The sequence below is a fragment of the Mercenaria mercenaria genome, chromosome 16 (assembly GCF_021730395.1).
Source record: "Mercenaria mercenaria strain notata chromosome 16, MADL_Memer_1, whole genome shotgun sequence".
Lineage (NCBI taxonomy): Eukaryota > Metazoa > Mollusca > Bivalvia > Venerida > Veneridae > Mercenaria > Mercenaria mercenaria.
The window spans coordinates 39,164,330-39,174,547 of NC_069376.1; positions in this window are offsets into that span (position 1 = coordinate 39,164,330).

Here is a 10,218-nt window from a genome sequence, read left to right on the forward strand (position 1 = left end):
TTCAAGTTTGAACTAGATGTTGATGTCCTAAGATAACTTCTACTTAACATAATAATATGATTGTTGCTTAGTAATGACTGTATTGTCTGGTACCACTCCTTCATTTCTAGTATTAATACCATTATGCTATTATGTACTGATTAAATACTGGCTTTACCATTTGTCTGAGGGAGATGGTATGTTCTAAGGCCAAAGGGCATGAAGTGTATGTTTTGAAATGTCTAAATACATACTGTAGGCCCGATATTAATGTAAAGATAACGTGTATATCAGTTAAATTTGTTCTCGATTTTGCAAAGTGCAGTGTGAAACTTTAAAGGATGATTGCCTGTGATCAGTAGATGACTTTTGTTTGTATAGGTCAAAGGTCTGGCTCACAATGACCTTGAAACTGAAAACAGTTTCTGCTTTATAACTAAAGAACGAGTTGGCTTAGCTACATTCGCTAAACTCAGTAGAATGTTTGACTGTGGTCAGAACTTGACCTGTTTTGATTTGGTGGTCAGTAGAACAAAGATCACGACTGGAAATGGTTTCTACTCAATACCTAAATATGCTACAGCCTGCATTCTTCAAATTGACAAGATGATTGGTTGTGGTTAGTATATTACTCCTGCTGTTTTAGGGATCTGTGGGACAAAGGTCACAATTGCAATGATATTTGAAACGAACTATACTTTTCAGACTCCACCCAGCGCGGGAATTGATAAACAGTTGTTAAAAGACCACGCATGGGGGTAGTTCGATACAATATGCATTCATTACAACTCTTGTATATATCTGTAAATAAACTGTATATATCTATGTATGTTCAATTAAAGACCTAACACTCAACACAACAAAGTCAAAGTGACCTCTAAAATGGAAGCGGTTTCTGCTAAAAGAATAAAGCTTTTTATGGCTGTGTTCATGGGATTATTCGATGATCCCTGGTGTTTATTTATTTTCTCATTTGGTTGAAGTTCAAGGTCACGGCGTTATAATTTACATATATATTTTCCTCCGACTCATATTGGGGAGTGTGTTTTACATACAGCTCTTGTTTTACATGATATTTGTTAAAAGATCTGCCATAGTTCGCCGTAATATCTGGCCTCATTTCAGATACGCTGCAAATGTATATGTTTGTTCTCTTTTACTTTCTACTTTGTCATTTAAGTTCGTTCACAAAGTTATTAATGTGTCATTATATGTGTATATGAGTTGTTTTCTTTGCATATGAGTACTATATGTGTCTACGTATTCGAGCTGAACATATGCGTAACACGAGATCATCAATATAAAATTAGACACGTGACACGTTGAAACCGAGAACCAGTAAGACATTTAGTACATTGTATTGTATTTGGTTTTAACCTTTTCTTGTGTCGAATTAGCAAAATATCTCTACAGTCAAACCTGTCTATAAAGACCACCCTTGGAAGAGCCAAAATATGGTCTTTATTTTGGAAGTGGTCTTTATTCACAGGTTAAAATACACTGTAAATGTTAAAATGGGAAACAAAACATGTGGTCTTTAGAGCCAGGTGGTCTCTGTTCCGAGGTGGTCTTTAACACAGGTTTGACTGTAATTTCATTATGGTTTTATTACGATTCGTCTAACGTATTGCTGATAATAAATATGTTAAGGTAGTACGTGAAACATGGAAAATTTCAAACATGGTAATAAAAGTTCGCGTTGTATACTATTGTAAGAAAACTCGCCTAGTACAGGTACTTAAATGTAACAGACTACAGGGGGCGAGGCAGATTTATCTCTCTAATTACTCATCACTGTCTGTTATAAACGAAAACTAGAGAAGGTGCGACTGGTGTTCTATTAATTTAAGGGGTTTTACCAAAAAGGATTTGTGTATATTTCCATCTAATAAAATAAAAAAGAAGATACTCTGGGAGCAAAGAACGCAACCAGGAAAATAACAACTGACTCGATCCGATGTAGTCCGTTTATGAAAAGTAAAGAAATATACACATCACCCTCAAGAGCCCTGGCACAATTTTATACAGATGGGATCAAAAACAGGTCCATATAAGGTTGATGCACGATTCAACGGTTTTACTCTACTTTTGTAGTTTTAGATGGTGCAAAGGCGGTGCCCTAATGCGTTTGTGTACGTCTTTTGTCCTTGTTGACACTGTCTGGTACTTTGTCTATGTTTGTATATTTTCGGTTATACACGCTAAAATATATATAGTTATTTTACACTAAATTGAATATGCTTATTGCTTATGGAGTGTTGTTCTTATTTTTCTGTTTTTGTCATTTTAACATTAACATTACATCGCCTTCTTAAGAAGACAGCTTTTAAAATGCTTTTAACATAAATGGTTTGTGTTTAGCAACCGCTCCTCAACGGAAAGTTTATTTTGAAATTCTAAATCATGATTTATTAAGACTTCCTACAGAGATTGATGCTCTAGGAAATATAGTTTTTGTCTTACATTCTACTTTCACTGCAATTTTGTATTAAAAGCAAACTGAAAATGAAAGAATGGGCTTTATTTTCAAAATGATATTGTGATACATTACATTTTGTTATTTTCTAAGAAAACAAAATAGCCAGATAGAATTTGCTTGCAAAGGTTGTCTCTGCTGCTCTGCAAATGTAAAAACAGCTGTTTACTCCAATACGTAAAACGTTCGCAATGCAAGGTAATATACACTCGATAAATTGTGCATCTCAAATACTTTTATAGCAATTTGTTATGATTGTTGACCATAGACAGCAATGAAGGTACGTATTTTGTTGGAATTGAAAGGCCTTTCTACAATATAATTTTAAGCACAGTATAAGTTTATTTGTTCTGCTTTGATAAACGTCGTTTACAACGGAACATTGTTTAAATAGCTGGTCACTTGTTTCGGTGGAGATTCGAACCTTCGACATTCTGATTGTAACTAGTTTGTTGTTTTCCTTTAGAAGGCGCATATTGTTTAGAGAGGGAAAGCAAAACATGCTTGGTGATGCTTTCTAGTAAAAAAGGATTAAAATAATTACGTTTTCTCCTTAATCATTTGAATTACAAGTGCACTACTTAAAAGCATCATAAAAGGTTTTAGGTATAAATTTTCCCTTTTGAAAGAGCAGTACATGTACTTAAAAGGGTGTAATTACTTTATTGACAGAAATACTGATAAACTGAAATGTGGCATCCGTTTATTTTTAGCAAGTAAAGAGATAATATTCTGCATTTTCTTCTTCCTCTTAACATTAAAACTGTCAGCCCGTAAATCACTTCTTATATCAGAGTTAAAGTTAAATCACAGTTAAAGCTATTACATTTATTTCAGAATTCGCAATTTCCTTTTTCAAAACGTTAGCTTTAAATTGCTTTTGAAATCTGTAAAGGGGGAAATATTCTCTATAATATTAGAGAGTTCAAATTAGTTAAAAGATCTATTAATGGAAGTATGACAGATTGTGATAATATTTCTGCACGCCTGGACACCGTCACGTAGTTGTCATTGATGCACATGTAAAATGGAATTGTTAAATCAGGTCAGTTAAGTTTGAAATATTCAAGCATATATTTACACTTTATATAGTTCTACACGTTTAGATTTTCTTCTACAATGTAGAATTTGATTAAACTCTTTTTATTTCAAAACATCTGACAATATTTAGAAAAATAGGCACAAGATGGGTCATGTGCTTGATTTTTTTTTTTTTTTTTTTTTTTTTTTGCTGCACTGCTGCACTGGTTTAAAATTCTTGTTTTACAATGGGAGCCTATAAGAAATTTAGATTTTAATGAACCTTCTCACAGTCTTGAATAAACATATCGTCCATAATATGATGAAATAAAAGTATAGGTCCATGTACTTGGATTTTTAGATATCTTTCCACGATTAAGGCACATTTCAAACTGAAGTTATGATATTACTTGGAATTTGTGCAATTAAATTTTGTTTTGTTTTTACATTTTGCGAGCGCTAGGTAAAAATCGTATTTTTGTTCTGTTATTGACGCCAGAACGATTAATCAAGACTGGTAGAAAAAAAAAAACATAATAGTTTTCATAAATTGTCATCAAACATGTTTCACTTCGATTTTTTTCTCTGTGTCAGATATATATTTGTATAAAGTGTTCTCAGTTTTCACTAAACGTGACCGAGAACTTTTAAAGGTAAAAAAGCCTTGCAGATATACCGCATTATGATAATCACTTGAAAGAAAGTACATGTATAAATGAAAGAAGTACACGCAGATTCGAATAATCTATTTTTCCCTCTACCGACCGACTGATAAAAGAAGTAAATTTATAAAATACTATAGCGTACTAATGGGAAAATGTAGACAAAAGCATGACATAAAAAGATTTTTGTTTTTGTTTTATATAATTAAAATATTGCACTTATGAACATCATAACTTACATATTCACTTGTTGCTATGCCAGTCGTGAAAATATAATTGCATCTGGTGTTCACTCGTGAAAGATACTTCGATCTTACATCGAAACAAACAAATATCCTCTACCGAATGATCACTATGCGCAATATTTCTTCAGCGGCGTAGCGATGGGTGAAAATACAAATTCTTGTGTTCACGAACGTAAAGAAAAATATTGAAGATAGTTGATCTTATATGTAAAACAACCCGATCTCAATTCCCATTCGGAAAACTACTGTCCCTAACCGGTCGATTAAGCTATTCAATAGAATATGTTCACAAGGACTAAAAAATATCGTGCAACATCTGTAAATATTTTCCCTGTCATTTTTTAAAATCTTAAAGCCATAGTTTTCAGATGCATGTACTAAATTGTTTGATAAATGAATACGTAAAATAGAGAAATCTAATTTTCCTGATACACGAGGCTCTGTAATGGTTAGCATTAAAAGTATTAATGATTTAGCTATATTTTTGTTCCAACAAAAATGGAATGTTTTCCAGCAGTAAGACTAAAACTTAATAATTTAGATATACGAGAGTTGATCCAAACGAAATGTCATCAGTAAAATGTACAAAATGAATAGAACCCAACAAAAGTTCCTCCCTAATACCATAATATCAATTTGCAATACATTTTGAAAACATCATAATTGAGCCGTGCCATGAGAAAACCAACATAGAGGGTTTGCGACCGGCATGGATCCAGACCAGCCTGTGCATCCGCGCAGTTTGGTCAGGATCCATGCTGTTCGCTTTTAAAGCCTATTGGAATTGGAGAAACTATTAGCGAACAGCATGGATCCTGACCAGCCTGCGCATCCACGCAGTCTGGTCAGGATCCATGCTGGTCGCAAACCCACTATGTTAGTTTTCTCATGGCACGGCTCATATAAATGTTCCTTACTCATCCAGATAACGACATGCTAAGAAAGCATGGTAATGAAGACCGTCGCATGCGACTGACTTAACTGACATTAGAAATTGATATTAAATTAGCCAACATATTGATCTAATTTCCATAATGATAAAATATGAATAATGCGCAATGGACGAAATGACCAACCTTCGTACTAGTAGTGGTACAACAGCTTTAAGTACAGGTAGCTATGAACGAGCTTTGGGTGGTTGTTTATGTAAGTTAGGAATTCATTACATGATGACGAGTGGTTGTTTATGTAAGTTGGGAGATCGGTACATAATGATGAGTGCCTGTTGTAAGTTAAGGATTCGGTACATGGTGATGAGTGGTTGTTTATGTAAATTAGTTACTTATTACTTGATGACAGGTGGTTGTTTATGTAAAGTAGGAATCATTACAAGATGATGAGTGTTGTTTTTGGAAGTTACGATTTCAGTACGTAATGAAGTAAGTTAGGAATTCAGTATAAGATCATCTGTGGTTGTTTACGTAAGTTAGGAATTCGGTATATGAAGATGAGTGGTTGTCTATGTAAAATAGGAACGTGGTACATGATGATGAGTGTTTTTTATGTAAGCTAGGAATTCATTACATGCTGATGAGTGGTTGTTTATGTATGAAAGGAATTCGGTACAAGATGATGAGTAAGTTAGGAATTCAGTACATGATGATGAGTAGTTGTTTATGTAAATTAGTTACTCATTGCTTGATGATAAGTGGTTGTTTATGTAAGTTATGAATTAATTACAAGATATTATATCAGTACATGATGATGAGTGGTAGTTCATGCAAGTTAAGAACTCAGTACTTGATTATGAGTGGTTGTTTATTTAAGTTAAGAATTCAGTAGATGATGAGAAATTTATCTCGCTGATCATCTGAGCGATCTTTTAATTGGAAACTAGATTTATGTTATATTTGTACAAAGTATGTGTAATGCTTTCTTATACTATTAAGTTGGCTGATCAACTGTGCAATCTTTTCAATTAGAAATTTTTGTGATTTTATCATTGTACAAAGTCTGTTCAATCTTTTTTTTGCCTTTCCCCGTGGATTCTGCAACTTTAACATACCAAGAATGAAATGTCGGATTTCTTTTAAATGCAAAAGCTTAGATTAAACATAGGCTTAAGGGAAGTAAGAGACTATGTAGATTGAATCATATTTTGAGATTCGAGGAAAACGTTAGACATATTACCTTTACGGTATGTGAAGGCATTAGAACTTTCCTTGACAAAAATAAGTACGACCTTCATATAATAGAAAATGTATTAAACTTTCCAGTCTTAACATTGCAAATTTTACGTTTTTACATTCAGAATATTTAGATACGAAACAATTCAACTGTACTTTAAAACGATACTTGTAAAGATACTTTTACAGACAATTTGTCTTCTTATCTTTTGAAATATTCATGATGTTTAAGAGAAAACGTCTATCATTGTCGCACTCAATGTTCCATCACTTTATATCGCCAATTAATAATTGATTAATAAGGTGTGACAAAGTTAGGTAATTGTGAAGTTAATACAGTCATAAGGAGATATATATTTTCAAAACGTATGTTAGAGATGGGTTAGATAATGATTTGTCTGAGAGGTTTAATTTATTTTCTAAATACGTAAATAAGATACAATGAAATCCAAAGAGTAACGTTTCCTTGAAACAAGAATGATCATTGTCCAAAAGCCCCGCCATTTATTTCGCATCAAACCAGTGCTAGTAGAACGTGCTCCATTTGTTGTATTTGAGGTTTCGTATATTCCATATGATAAGGAACAGTAACATAAAATTATAAACAATGTCTCTTTTAGATATGCTTTAAGTCTGAAGTGAATGTCATATATAGTTATTGGCTTCTTAACCTAATATGAATTCATTGAGCTAAGCGATAATTTTACTTGATAAATGAATAATAAAAGACTACCAACTCTTAAGTATAATAAAGCATGCGATAAAAGGTTTTTAATTCGATATATTTACAGGAAAAAAGACTTTTCTATTTATCAAACTATACTGCTGACTGAGATTGTTTTGAATTCCGTTATAACTACATGTATAATGACCTCAGAGGTGGAGCTTTTTTTCTCGGTCACGTCGCTCTACAAAGCGCATTTGTTTTATGTTTCACATGTTTTATAAAACAATATAATCTACGTAGATCAAAGAGGAGAGAGGAGATTTATGCGGATTTTTGCATATAAAAGAAATTAGATAGATTATTGAAACAATTACATGTCAAAGCAGTATTCAGTCTGTTTTAATCATGACATTTTTTTGTTTTCATGTCATCCATACTTCATCCGAGTAACAATGAAAACTGAAAGAGGTGTTCTGCATAAAGCTTTGTAGACCAAACTTAAACATCTGATGGTGTTTAATGCAACAATTACTTACAATGTAGAATTCACACAGTGCACAACGTCGAAACAAAAGGCGCCTTCCTCAATTTAACACTTCCTTACTATTCATCAAACAAGTAGCAAAGTCTGTTTAACACCTGGAACTATTATTCAAGAGAAGGTCATTCATGTTGATTTACGTATATATAGTATTGATAATATTGTACAAAACAACGAAGTATTTTCCTATATTGTATGAGAATTCTTTTCTGCGTCATTAACGCTTTAGAGAGCCTACATATTTCGTAATGAGAGTGTCTCTAAAAATAAAAACTGACCGACGACTACTCATCCCTATCTCCTGCTTACAACACCATATAAAAGAAATTGCTTTCTTAAAAAGAATATTAGAAATAAATTTGGGTACATGGATTTTTCAATATGTTTAAAATAACATGGTCTATAGTCTATACAAAGTGCAGTCTACAGAGACTTACCCTAAGCCCTCTTTACTAACTGGCAAGAATCTGTTTATAGATCTAAATTATTTAGTGAACACTATTTGTCAATCCTTATCCAGTGCATGTTATATCAATGCAACTGAAAAGTCATCTATTTATGTTACCTGCTATACAGGGTAACGGAGTCATGCATCTAACAGTCCTGAAATTGTTTTCTATCATTTCCTCATATTTCTAGATATTTTGTCCATACTTTGACGCATATATATTGGTAGCAGATATTGTTCTATTTCCAGCGAAAGCTTTCTTCACATATTCCATCTTGTGAAAGCCTGTGGGTTTCCTCAGTTTTGACAAAAATCGTCTGTTTGTTGAAAAATTTTGGCAAAAAGGTCACATTTTCTCAAGGACATTTACTGATTTGATCTTTTCAAACTGCAGAGCATTGCAGTAATTATGTATGCCTTTTTATGTCGAGACGTAAAAAAGAGCATGGTTTGCATCAGATACTAAGTTTTGCAGTAACTGTTCAACAAATTACATTCCATTTCGTAATACACTACTCCACCTGATACATTTCATTGAAATTAACTGGAGAAAAACAAAGATATCGAAGATGAACATATATAAACGTCCCCAGAAACCGTGATGGTGATTTATTTGATATTCAACTTATATGGTGTTTTTAGTTCTTTCTTCAACGTGCACGATATGTATAATTATGTCTGGTGCCTCCGGGAATGATTAACTTGAGGTCAATGATAGTTAAAACGTAATAATAAAGATAGTATTAAAGAATAAAATAGTGCCTAGATTTTTGTATGTCTAGTAATATAATTCATTTATATTCCCCTAGAGGTAGATAATTATCCAAATTCATTTAAAACCCAGACAAACCTAGTAGTATGTGCTATTTTTTCTTGCGAGTAAGAATGCCGAATTAGAAACTTATTTAAAATTATTCCATTATAAACTCATAAGTGAACTTCAAATGCGCGGTACGTACAATATTATCAAATCAAGGACAGTCCATCGAAGTTAATTCTGAATATTTTTATTATGTATTTGCTCAACGACACACTTGTAGGCGATAATTATGCTATTTCTTTTCAGTTATTTTATTGTTGGACCCAAGGTACCATTTTGTGTATTACATCAAGAATGGGTGGGCTCATGGGTATAGCCAATGACATTCCGTCAGCATTATGACTGGCTCTCTTACATGAGAAATTTCTTCACTACAAGCGAGGATTCGAACCATCAGCGGTGAGTTGAAAATAATTCGAAGTCAGCGTACTTAGCCACTCAACCACGGAGGCCCCTTTGAATGAAATTATATTCCATGTATCTAGAAGAGCAATTACAACGTATTTGGTACTCAACCCTGAATTTGATATAGTTCTTCAAGCTTTCAAGCTACATTAAGCAAAAAAAACAAAACTGAAGACTGCTATCCGATATACCAGACTTTAATATCTATACAAAGAAGGCGGTATGAAATGAAGTTTATGTCAAAATATTGTCCCAAAAAAGTCAAAATTCTTCGAAGTGTTATCAGTGACCTCTCAGTAATTTAAAAACAATCGGTATTTAATATAATTTGGGGGTGTTTTGGGAAACGGGAGTTGTCGGTAGGAAGGCGCGCTGGGTTATTCGAAAATGATTACCGATATAATTTCTATTGTTATGAAATACAAGTGATTATGAGGAAAACTAACAAACATTGTTTTAAGCAAAATGTAAGATAGTGGAAAAATGTAGAAACAGTCGGAAGTTTGTTGAAGTTAGCATTGTAAGTGTTTTGGGTGGAAATTGGGGGTCGGGGTACTGGTAATATGGATACTAGTATTATAATTATATACTTATAATTCATATAAGCTGTAAAGAAATGTAAAAACAATTTCGGGGATGGGGAGGAAAGGGGTTGAAATTAGAGGGGTGGGGAGTGGAGGCAGCCGGTAAAGAAGGTGGGGGCAGGGGGATATGAGGCAATCGTCTTAGGAATGGAAACAAAATTTTTGGGAGGGTAAAAAGGGTGTAGTGCACGGGGAGTTTGGAAGAAGAAGTGGCGGTAGAGGTTTGAAATAGAGTTCTGTTTTTG